The sequence below is a fragment of the Triticum aestivum genome, chromosome 6D (assembly GCF_018294505.1).
Source record: "Triticum aestivum cultivar Chinese Spring chromosome 6D, IWGSC CS RefSeq v2.1, whole genome shotgun sequence".
Taxonomy (NCBI): Eukaryota; Viridiplantae; Streptophyta; class Magnoliopsida; order Poales; family Poaceae; genus Triticum; species Triticum aestivum.
In genome coordinates, this window is record NC_057811.1 from 300595731 (window position 1) to 300609377 (window position 13647).

Genomic DNA, 13647 nt, shown 5'->3' on the forward strand with positions numbered 1-13647 from the left:
GATGGCAACAATACAATACGTGCCTTGCTGCCCCTGCTATCACTGGGAAAGGACACCGCAAGATTGAACCCAAAGCTAAGCACTTCTCCCATTGCAAGAAAGATCAATCTAGTAGGCCAAACCAAACTGATAATTCTAAGAGACTTGCAAAGATAACTAATCATAAATAAAAGAATTCAGAGGAGATTCAAATATTTTTCATAGATAATCTTGATCATAAACCCACAATTCATCGGATCTCGACAAACACACCACAAAAAGAAGAGTTACGTCAAATAGATCTCCAAGAGAATCGAGGAGGGCTTTGTATTGAGATCCAAAGAGAGAGAAGAAGCCATCTAGCTAATAACTATGGACCCGAAGGTCTGAGGTAAACTACTCACACATCATCGGAGAGGCTATGGTGTTGATGTAGAAGCCCTCCGTGATCAATGCCCCCTCCGGAGGAGCGCCGGAAAAGGCCCCAAAATGGGCTCTCACGGGTACAGAAGGTTGCGGCGGTGGAACTAGGTTTTCGTGGTGCTCTTCGATGGTTTGGGGGTACGTAGGTATATATAGGAGGAAGAAGTAGGTCAGTGGAGCCACGAGCGGCCCATGAGGGTGGAGGGCGCGCCCCCCTGCCTCGTGGCCTCCTTGTTCATTTCTTGACGTCCACTCCAAGTCCTCTGGATCACATTTGTTCCAAAAATCACGTTCCCGAAGGTTTCATTCCGTTTGGACTCCGTTTGATATTCTTTTTCTGCGAAACACTGAAATAGGCAAAAAACAGCAATTTGGGCTGGGCCTTCGGTTAATAGGTTAGTCCCAAAAATAATATAAAAGTGTATAATAAAGCCCATTAAACATCCAAAACAAAATATAATATAGCATGGAAGAATCAAAAATTATAGATACGTTGGAGACGTATCAGCAGCGGGGTCCTACTGGAAACTAAGGGATATTAAGGCCTCCTTTTAATAGAGTGCCGGACCAAAGCATTAACACATAGTGAATACATGAACTCCTCAAACTATGGTCATCATTGGGAGTGGTCCCGATTATTGTCACTTCGGGGTTGCCGGATCATAACACATAGTAGGTGGCTATTGACTTGCAAGATAGGATCAAGAACTCACATATATTCATGAAAACATAATAGGTTCAGATCTGAAATAATGGCACTCGAGCCCTAGTGACAAGCATTAAGCATAGCAAAGTCATAGCAACATCAATCTCAGAACATAGTGGATACTAGGAATCAAACCCTAACAAAACTAACTCGATTACATGATAAATCTCATCCAACCCATCACCGTTCAGCAAGCCTACAATGGAATTACTCACGCACGGCGGTGAGCATCATGAAATTGGTGATGGAGGATGGTTGATGATGACGACGCCGTTGGATTCCCCTCTCTGGAGCCCCGAACGGACTCCAGATCAGCCCTCCCGAGAGAGTTTAGGGCTTGGCGGCGGCTCCGTATCGTAAAACATGATGAATCCTTCTCTCTGATTTTTTTCTCCCCGAACACGAATATATGGAGTTGGAGTTGAGGTCGGTGGAGTACCAGGGGGCCCACGAGGCAGGGGCACGCCCAGGGGGCAGGCGCGCCTCCCACCCTCGTGGACAGGGTGTGGCCCCCTTGGCCTTGATTCTTTGCCGGTATTTTTTATTAATTCCAAAAATAATCTTCATGAAGTTTCAGGTCATTCCGAGAACTTTTATTTCTGCACAAAAATAACACCATGGCAATTCTGCTGAAAACAGCGTCAGCCCGGGTTAGCTCCATTCAAATCATGCAAGTTAGAGTCCAAAACAAGGGCAAAAGTGTTTGGAAAAGTAGATACGACGGAGACGTATCAGGACCTCGTCCCGCCGTAAGCTCAAGCCGCGCATCGACACCGAGCACATTAACTAGCTAAGTCGCTTCCATGCTCAGTTTTTTTAATTCTTGTTCGGTTACACCAAAAATTATATTTATGCTAAAATATGTTTGTCAAGAATGAGGTTCGTTAAAAACCACTTTTCTTTGTCCGTGTTAACTGGGGCTCTTAAATTTATATGAGCCATTTTATAATAAGTGTTCTTCTTCTAAGTCATTGCAAAAGTCTTTTCTACCACTCCTTTCTCGACTCGAGTGTGTGGTCAATAGCCGGATAGCATGTTTTCTATCTAATGCCTCTGGAGTTTAGTTCACTAAACTGGCTTAACGAGCAGTACTCCGCCTTCGGGATAGGAGGTTGTAGCCGTAGGCTGACCCGCTTGAAGTCTTGAGATCGGATGTGTCATATTAATGCATGACAGAAGCACAAAAGTAAGAACAATTTTTGGATTGGCACCAAATGACTCGATTTAGTTTGGGCATAAAGTTTTTACTGACATTTTTTGGTTTTCCAAGCCTACAGACAATGCCTCGAGGGCCAGGGATGCGGTTTTATTTTTGGCGTCGAGTGCTATGTCCGGATCACTGGAAAGAGTGATGATACCGTTCGGCCTGGGCATCTTGAGTTTCATGTATCCGCAATGAGGTATAGCTTGGAAGCGTGTAAATGCATCTCGCCCCAATAGGGCGTGATATCCGCTGTTGAAAGGGGCCACTTGGAAGGTTATCTCTTCGGACCGATAATTCTCCGGTGTGCCGAATACTACGTCGAGCATGATTTTCCCGCGCATCGCGCCTCCCGACTGGGAATGATTCTCCGGAAAGTCGTGCTACTTTTCTCGATGCGGCTCCTATCTATTTCCATTTTATTGAGCGTATCCTCGTAGATGAGGTTTAATCCGATGCCGTCGTCCATGAGCACTTTGGTGAGCTAAAACCCATCCACAATTGGATTGGGACCAAGGCGGCTGGTGCCTGGACTGTCCGGAACTTTGGTTCATCACTGGCATTGAAAGTTATGGCCGTGTCGTTCGAAGGGTTTATTGCTGCGACTTGGCAGACTTCGCCAAGATCGCGGAAAGCCCTTTTACGCTGATTGTTTGAAGCGAAAGTCTCAAAGACTGTCAATACACTGGGGTCGTCATCTTCCGGGGGGTGTTGCACTGGTGTATTTTTGGTGAGGATATCCTCGCCGCTCTTGGCCACTTGCCGGAGTATCCAACATGCTCTAGGGTTGTGGGTTGGTATGGTGTCCAGTGTTGCATGTATTTTGCATGGCCTATCGAGCCATCCCTCCAGAACGGTTCCGCGCCCCGTGATGTGCTTAGATTTCTTTACTATTGGATCTCGTGTGCCGCGAGGGTGCACCCTTTTTGCCCGGACGAAGGGTTCAGTGGAAACCGATGGTTCCCAAAGAGCTGCCCGAGTTTCCCAGGCGCTTTCCATTGCACAGTACTTCTGTACGAGGGTTGCCAAGTCAGCAAAGTGTAATACGCCATGGTGATTGATGGCATTGAGGAGTCCTTTGTCCGTGCCATTATTGCAGAATGCTGAGATCGCGTCTTCGTCACGGCAATCTTTAATCTTGTCTTTGCCAAGGAGGAATCTGGCCCAAAAGTGATGGACTGTTTCCTGAGACTGCTGCCGTATGTACGTGAGATCGCGTCTATCTGGGTGGGTGGGTGGCTTTAAATCCGAACCCTGGCCCAATTTGGAATCCGGAGTTTGAAGAACTCCCAAACTTGATACCTCGGGCTCCGGGACATTAACTGATTTTTTAGGCCGGTCGTCCGATTCTAGGTTCGGAGGGCGGGCTATGTCTTTCCGAAGGCAGGTGTTCGGCTCTTCGAGCTTGGAAATCCGAACATAGTTCGCCCTCCATTTAGAGGAAGAGTTGTCGTCTTGCTCCTCAACTACCGCTATCTGGTGGGTGATCGGCGGAGATTTAATTTCTCTCTGGTCGGGTTTAAGCCCAATCTGATCGTAGTCTGTAGCGACCCCCAGGGAGGCGATGCGATCTAGGAGCTCGTTCAAAGATGATAACTCATCCTGATCCATCTGCTTAGAGTATTCGGAGCTAACACGGAGGTGGTTTTTGAAGACCCGAGAAGTCATCGTTGGCTTAACGGCCGTAGGGGCGGTCATGGTGAAGCCGCCCAGCTGGAGGGTTTGGCCTGAGGTCAGGGCATCTCCGGCGGTGATACTGTCCTTGATAACAAGGCGAGCCATCAATGCTGTCTTCGACGTCACAGTAGAACTCTCAATGAAAGCAACAATGTCGGTGTCAAAACCGGCGGATCTCGGGTAGGGGGTCCCGGACTGTGCGTCTAAGGTCGATGGTAACAGGAGACAGGGGACACGATGTTTACCCAGGTTCGGGCCCTCTCTATGGAGGTAATACCCTACTTCCTGCTTGATTGATCTTGAGGAATATGAGTATTACAAGAGTTGATCTACCTCGAGATCGTAATGGCTAGAACCCTAGAAGTCTAGCATGTATGACTATGATTATGATTCTTGTCCCTATGGACTAAGCCCTCCAGTTTATATAGACACCGAAGGGGACTAGGGTTACACAAAGTCGGTTACAGAGAAAGGAATCTTCATATCCGGGCGCCAAGTTTGCCTTCCACGCCAAGGAGAGTCCCATCCGGACACGGGTGAGAGTCTTCGGTCTTGTATCTTCATAGTCCATCAGTCCGGCCCATGTCCAACAGTCCGGACGACCGAGGACCCCTTAATCTAGGACTCCCTCACTTACCCCTACGTTCCCGATTGTTCGGCTAGGAGGTAAAGGCAGCACCTCTTTGATTGTTACTACCGGGTCATCCGAGTTAGTACCTCAGACTGGGTGAAGTCGAAAGCTAGCGATCTTAAAGGATATAATTGGTTGGCAACGACGGAAATGAAAATTTAGGTTCACATAGCACCTCAAGCCCCAAGTGGACCTACCGTACTTAAGGTGAACCCGCTCCTCTTCGAGATTTACATGAATATCCATTGGACGTGGTTGCTACCTCACCATGGAACATTGTGCATCATTAGGTACGAGGGCAATCGCCACCAAGCAGCTAGGAAGCTTCCCGGAGGCCAAGGAGAAGGACCCCAAGACCCAAGAGCTGACCGGAAGCGTCAAGATGAAGAAAAGGAAGCGTGCAGAAATTGCACTACCGGACAGTCCGGTCCTCACAGCAGACAGTCTGGTCGCACCGAAATTGCACTACCGCAGTCCGGTCCACACAGCGGACAGTCCGGTGGCACCCGAAATTGCATCTGTTCTCACCGGACTGTCCGGTCCTTACCACCAGACTGTCCGGTCCGCCCAATTTCGCTACGAATGAGGGTAAAAAGCCCATGTAACCACCGAGGCCCATACCCCTTCGCCCCTAGACTATATATTCCGTGCTCCTCTTAGTTTTTTGGGTTAGCAAAGTATTGGATAGACAAAGAGAGATCTTTGCTCATCTTCCTCCTCTTGGAGATTTAGACCTCCTCTTGGAGAAGCCCCTCTTGGAGATCAAGCCCTCCTCTTGGAGAAGATCCTCTTGTGGATATCAAGGCCTCCTCTTGGAGAAGGATCCCCATCATAGGATCATCAAGAACTCATCTTCTTTGGATTTGGGATGAACTTTACCTTGTATCTTTCCCTTTGTTGTTCTTGTACCTTTGTGGATCTTGTGTGATTGTGAGTCTAGTGGATGTGTGATTGGACTTGTTCTTGAGTGTTTTCCTCTTGTGATTTCCCCTCTTGTTCTTTGTGTTCTTCGTGGATTCCCCTCCAATTCGTGAAAGATCTCCACTTAGGGTCTCCACCCTACAACATCTTGGTATCATGAGCCACGTTGATCACGAATTTGGAGTCTCCCCCACCATTTTCTAGCCATGTTTTGCCTGATTTCGTCCTAAAATCCGAAAATCCCCACCAAAAATAGCCCCAATTTTTTTTGTGATTTGTTGGTTTGATGATGTTTTGTTGATTTTGATCCCTGGATTCGTTGTGTTTCGAGTGGATCTAGCTTCCCCACAAGTTTCCCCAGCTTTCATCCACGAAATCTCCTCAATTTTGACCCCCAAATTATCCATTTCCGCCCAAAAAATTCGAGTTCGTCCTTTCCCAACCCGCACCGGACTGTCCGCCCCCCCCCCGTAGCGGACTATCCGCTGGCATCAGGACCAAAATCACTTTTGGACCGGACTGTCCGCTCTCAACACCAGACTGTCTGCTCGAATCAGAAGGTTTTCGGATGAAGAGCGGACTGTCTGCTACCCCGGACCGGACTGTCCGCTCATTTCACATTGAGTGAAACGGGATACATCCTCAACTTTGGGAAAAGGTAGCTTGGTATTGTTTATCTCATTTCCTACTCACCTTTGCTCGAGTCTTGTGATGGATAGGCAAAGCACACCTCCTTCGGTCTACAACAACAACGACGAGTTTGATGCCATGAAAAACTTCATTGACGCCAAGATGCAATCTCAAATGGAGGAGATCAAAGCCTTCATCAAGTCCTACAAGCGATCTTCCTTGTCTTCGAGAAGACGCTCAAGAGCACATGCTTCCGAGCTACCATCTCCGACAAGATCACATCGGCATCGACACCATCACCACCAAGAACGTGAAGGTCAAGAGCTCTACACCAACAACCGCTCAACGACTTCACCATATCCCTTGGCATCTTCGCCAAGCGACTTCAAGGCATCTTTGCCTACGGACATACGACATCTTCGCCAACAAGCACCCCAAGACTACACTCAAGAGAAGCTCCCCAAGCTCAAGTCCACGACTTCCACGAGCTACTACGACCTCGACAACGACCACGAGATTCCTTTCTATGGGACTCAAGAACCCGAGGAGTATCTCGAGTGGAGCGCCTAATGGACGACTACCTCAAGCTACATCAAGTTCCTCCCAAAGATAAAGTGAAGTGCGCCTCAAGAAACTTCCACGACTACGCGTCGACATGGTGGTTTCACACACCTTCGGAAACCTACGACATGAGTTGGCCCAAGACGAAGAGAGCTTTGCGGCGAGAGCTCGTGCCTCCAACCTACACAGAACAACTTCTACGCCAATTGGAGAACACCATCCAAGGATCCAAGCCCATCGACATGTACTTCAAGGAGATGAAGAATGCCTTGCAACGAGCCGGCGTGGACGACCCGATTTCGATGAAGTTCCACTTCATGATGGGATTACACAACGACATATCCAAGACTATCTTTCTCGAGAACTACAAGTCCCTGAAAGACAACTACATTGGTGCTCTCAAGGCGGAACAAGAACTCATGAAGGCCAAGGATTCTCCACCCCAAGCACACTTCTCGAAGACCAAGCTCCAAGAACGCGAGCATGAGGATAGTACCAACAAGATGTCCAAGCCTGATGAGCTCCAAGATGACGCTCCCAAGTTTGACTTCACCGCCATCCCTCTTTGTGGCATTGATGATGCTGAGTCTACTTTGACTCTTTTTCAAGATGGTGCGGCGACGACTACGACTATGGAGCCATTCGAGGACCAAGCTTTGGAGGCGAACGACATGGTGACGAGCAAGGATGATGCTTCCATCTTTGGAGACGAGAGTGATGATGTGCCATCTTCAGCCTTCATCCACGAGGATGATCACGAGATGGTTGAGCATGGGATTTTCCCTTCGACCACGGCGACGTATGATGACTTGAGTGACTTGTGCCACCATATTGAGAGTGAGAGTGACTTCACCACTAGCCCCATCTATGATGAGTTGCCACAATTCCCATGTGAGGAGAGCCACAACCCCCACCACTTGAGTGAGATGAGTGACTCCACCATATGTGACTTTGAGTGCACCTATTTTGAGGGAGTGAGTGAACCACCACATATAGAGAGTGAGATAGTTGATAGGTCTCATGAGGCCATTTGCATTTCTAACAACTTGACCTCTACCTCTATTGTGTCTTCTCCTTTGGTGCTAGGTCCCATATATGATGATGCGCCGATCCGCGACGACTTTGTCCTTCCTACGGACATGACGATGGCCATGGTGGAATATGATGCAACCCCCACATGGTTCCATCAAGATGAAGATGACCACCATTTGGTCTTTCCCACCTCACCTACACCACTTGAGTGGAATGGAAAAGGTAACATAGGTGAAGGTGAATATGATGATGATCATGTTGAGTTGCCTAGTTGTGATGCCATGTTACATAGGATTTCTTGTGAGAATTCTTTAGGTCACATCATGTTTGACAATCCGCTTGACTTGTCATATGCTATGCACGAGATCAATCATATGTCATATTTGCAATCTCTTCGCAGTAACTATGCATATGCCATTCAAATAAACCCAATTTGCACTTATGGCATAGATGACAAGCCCATGGTTATTGGCATTTGTTTTTCTTGTGATGATATTGATATGCTCCCTTTGCATCATTTATCTCATATGCCATGCCATGACCACCTAGCTTCGGGTATGCATTGTTTTGGATATTGTTCCACTTCTCCATATTATGATTCCGATATTGCTAATGAGGAGACCCCCATAGTTTCCTCATACATGTTAGGAGATTTTGATCCATCCCATCCATTGCATCATCCCAATAATTATGTGCACCATGTGCTCCCCATGAATGGAAATGCCATTGATGTGCCATATACTTGTTTGCTCAATTTGTGTCCCCATCGTGTCATATATAACAATTATTCTTTCATGATGGATGACATGTTCTTATACCATGCATAAAATTTCTTTGAGCGATGCTTATCTTGTTCTAACTCTCACGTTCACATACACATCCTGATGGATGATATATATGCATTGTGTGTTGCATCCAATTCTTGGATTACTTGCTCCTATCATATGTTTGGTTGCAACAATGTCATTTCTTCACATATGCCATGTCACATTGCTTGTCACATGATTGACTTGATTGCCTCACACATGATGAACAATTGCTCTTTTTATTGTGTTGAGTGCCACACGATTTTCAATACACCCTATGCACGTTATGCTTGGATTGTCTTGCACTTGATCCATGTGTTTAGACACTTCATTTTATTTGGTGTGGTCAATGCTTCCTATGCCTACCATAGACCGTTTGTTGAGTGCTTTATGCATGCTTGCTATGACCTTGAGGTAGATGCTTATTCAATTGTCAAACATATTCGCATCTCTACCTCCCATTTGCATACTTGTTTCCATGATGACCTTCATTATGCTCAATTTATGTGCTTACATGACATGTCACAATCCTATGTCAACCCATATGCTATGATTGATGACAAAACTTGTTTAGTGCATCACCTCTGGAATGCTTGGTTTTGCACTAACGCTAACCACATTTGTTTTTCCAAGTGTTTGTTGTCTTTGCTCCTTTTGAAGGAATCACTAGATGGTGCGACATTGGAGAGTGCCCATTTCGAGCTTCAAGATGATGAGAACTTGGTCATCGTCCACTTCTACACGGCGACGCCATCTCTTTCCCATGGTGATTTGGTTTTCGATCCGAGGTCGGATCTTTCCCAAGGGGGAGGGGATGATGCGGAGCATCCTACGGTCATCTCCTTGTACACCTTCATAGCACCTCAAGCCCCAAGTGGACCTACCGGACTTAAGGTGAACCCGCTCCTCTTCGAGATTTACATGAATATCCATTGGACGTGGTTGCTACCTCACCATGGAACATTGTGCATCATTAGGTACGAGGGCAATCGCCACCAAGCAGCTAGGAAGCTTCCCGGAGGCCAAGGAGAACGACCCCAAGACCCAAGAGCTGACCGGAAGCGTCAAGATGAAGAAAAGGAAGCGTGCAGAAATTGCACTACCGGACAGTCCAGTCCTCACAGCGGACAGTCCGGTCGCACTGAAATTGCACTACCGGACAGTCTGGTCCACATAGCGGACAGTCCGATGGCACCCGAAATTGCATCTGTCCTCATCGGACTGTCCAGTCCTTACCACCGGACTGTCCGGTCCGCCCAGTTTCGCTACGAATCGGGCTAAAAAGCCCATGTAACCACCAAGGCCCATACCCCTTCGCCCCTAGACTATATATTCCGTGCTCCTCTCAGTTTTTAGGGTTAGCAAAGTATTGGATAGACAAAAAGAGAGCTTTGCTCATCTTCCTCCTCTTGGAGATCTAGACCTCCTCTTGGTGAAGCTCCTCTTGGAGATCAAGCCCTCCTCTTGGAGAAGATCCTCTTGTGGATATCAAGGCCTCCTCTTGGAGAAGGATCCCCATCATAGGATCATCAAGACCTCATCTTCTTTGGATTTGGGATGAACTTTACCTTGTATCTTTCCCTTTGTTGTTCTTGTACCTTTGTGGATCTTGTGTGATTGTGAGTGTAGTGGATGTGTGATTGGACTTGTTCTTGAGTGTTTTCCTCTTGTGATTTCCCCTCTTGTTCTTCGTGTTCTTCGTGGATTCCCCTCCAATTCATGAAAGATCTCCACTTAGGGTCTCCACCCTACAACAACATAGTTTGGGAACTTTCCCCAAACTGAATCCTCAATATTTTCTCCGGCATTGATCGGAGGTGAGGTTTCATGATCATGGTCGGCATGACAACCCAAAGAAAGGAACCGATAGCGCGACTCTTTTCTTTGGAAGATGTTTTTTACATTACATAGTAATATAACATTTTCTCTGCATACCTTTGTTTATAAAACCATATGGCCGGATTACCTTGGTTGTCGTAAATCTTTGCCCTCATAAAAGCTTTATAAAGTGCGACAAACACTCCCCGGCTACTGGACGAGGAGGTTGAAGCCAATGGTCGGTCAACAAAGTTTTGTACAATGCGGATCCGAGTAATAATAATGTAGAATACGTGGATACGTGGAATCATTACACATAATTTGTGATTTTACTCTGGATATCGATCCTTAATTCGGCCACCCGTGCCCACATTAAGGCTCGGGGGCTACTGGACTTCGGGCTTATCATTTAGTATTATTAAAGGGGCACATTGATCCCCTGATCTGGTGTTGCCACCCGACCACTATCTCGGGGGCTACTGCATTGCCTATTCAATACAGAAAATTCAAAGTGCTCAGTGTTTGGCTTGACCGAACTATGGGAAAATGCATCCTCGGATAACAATAGGAACTATCTAGGACCTATCCGGCGTCAAGCTAATATATTACGGCGACTTCTCAAGACCCTCTCTCAAGGGCCCGTCCGCCAATCACTATCTCCTCTAATGTGCATCTCGGGTTTTAGGACGACATACACACCTTGAGGGCTACTGGCTATATATATCGTCAGAAAGTAAATTGCATCAATAGGAAATAAAATCCGCAAACAATCAGCCCAAGCCCGAGGTGGTGCATCACCTCGGAAGCAGTCCGGCATAAAGCTCGGATGTAGGTGGCTGGCTCTACAGAGGGCATTTCCGCCATTAAGCTCGGCTAAACTTCTTTGACTTTTTTGAGCCAAGGTGATCTATGACACCTCGGATATAGTCCGGCATTGGGTCTCGGATACTCTCCAGCATTGGAGCTCTAATGCAGACCGGGGTTGGAGCTCGGCTGCAAAAAGACACCTCGGATGGAGTGCGACATTAGAGCCTGGATACAGTCCGGCCTTGGAGCTCGGACGCAAGAGGACACCTCCGCATGAGAACAACTTCAAACCCGAGGTGTGGCGTAAAAAATAACAAGGCATTGCTAAAGGCCAAAAACTTAAAGGGGCTCCTCGGATGCTCGACATGTAAACTCTTTGGATTCACTTCGGCAATCCTCAAGATCGAAGATGAGAAGATTTGTTGAACCAGTTTTCAAGACCGACGCCCAAAGATGAAGAACAGTTTGGAAGAATCGAGGAGCGTCCCCAACTTGAGGACCGGTTCAGTGGGCTACTGACGGTGTCCTGGACTAGGGGGTACTCACCATGTCGTCTCCCGACCAGCTGGATTGGGTCGAGGACCCCCATGGCGGTTCACTTATGGGCCACTTCAGGCAGCCCATGCCGCATAAAAGGAGGATTCCACAAGACTTGGCGCCCAAGACAAGGACTCCTCTAAACCCTAGGCCTCTAGTGTGTTATATAAACCGAGGCCAGGCTAGTCAATAGAACATCTAATATTCATTACTAAAATCTCGTGGTAGATACCTGTACTATGTACAATCCCCATATGAATACAATCAAAAGCAGGACGTAGGGTTTTACCTCCATCAAGAGGGCCCGAACCTAGGTAAAATCATGTGTCCATGTTACCATCGCTTCAAGACGCCTAGCTTAGGACCCCTACTACGAGATATGCTGGATTTAGAACCGACACCTACTGTTAGCTCTTTCAGCATGAATACACCTGCAAATAATTCCTCACACTTAACGAGGATTCGTTCATCCCCAGTTGATCATGTGTTTCACAAAAGTCTTCGAAATACCACCCGATCTTTCGAAAATCCTCAGCAGCCTATTGCTCTTGAAATCTTGCTTGCTTGCATTATGGTTAATCCCATAAGTATAGTAATCTTATTGGCATCCTTTGTCACTATCATTTTGAGTCCATTGATTCAATAAGTTGTGAATGCTCGCAATCCTCAACCAGATCCTAGAATTCATGCTTCCGGCTCAGACGTCATTTTAAACATGAGCTGGATCTCGATCAATCAAATCGCCATCGATTGTACCCCTAAGCCTACTCAATTTATCCATCCTTAATCAGAGTGTTTTCTTCTTATTCCTTGAATTGGAAATCATAATTCCTTTGCATCCGAGCTTTGGTTTATTCAGTTCTTTCTATAATTCAATGCCTTTGCATTGTTTCTTCCACTGGTTGTGTGCCAATGCTCACACCAGCTCCGTAATGGACCATCACATCCTTTGTTGAATTTTCATCCGACAGTGTCCTTTGTATACAAAAACTTCGAGAAGTTCTTTCCCTGATACATAATGCCATTGGTAAATCCTATTCTTTGATTTGGCCAACCATGCTCTGCTTTCGAGCTAGTGATAATTACTCTTGAAACATGTGGTATATGTTTCTAAGATGCCCCAATGGGTTGAACCTATGCCTTCCTTAATCTGTGTGAACGCGAAAGTTTTCACGGTTCATACTCCTCTGGTGATTCACCAGGTAGGTTTTCACAATGAAATCATTTTTATTAGAGCAGTGAATGAAAGGTTATGCATTGAATAAGTGGGAGTCTGTAACATCCCAAATTTTCAATTTGCATGTTATACATAGGTCATTCATGCATATCATATTTTATTGCATTTTCATTTCGCGATCCTTGAAATCCTAAGCAACTCAAGGACCCACGGAGAGAGTTGGGGATTTCACGCTCTTCATATTTGAATTTTATCAAATATTGAAACGGGATCACTTTGGTTTAATTATTTTTCTCTCTGAAAATATTTTATATTAAAATATATGAGAGGAGATAATATAACTTCTCCAAAATAAATGAAATATTGGAGGAAAAATATTAAAATCAAATAAACAATTTTATTTGGATATTTATTGCAATTTTATTTGAATTAGGAAAAATATGCGCTTTTCAAATTGCATTTTAGGGCCAAGAAAATGTTCATCTTGTTCCAAATATTCCATTTAGACGGCGAAATTTTGTTTTGGTATTTTTACATTTTTTATTTTTCTAGGATTTTTCCTGCACAATTCGTTTAAAAAAAGTGTGCACCGATCTACCGGGCCGTATTCGACCCGGACTCCAGCCAGGTCAGGCTTTATAAGCCGGCCGCCCGAGGCCCGACAGCTCAAGCCGCCGCCCCGCGCCGAAACCCAAGCGCCGCCCAGCCAGCCCTGCCAGCCGCCGCCGCTGCCGCTGCGCC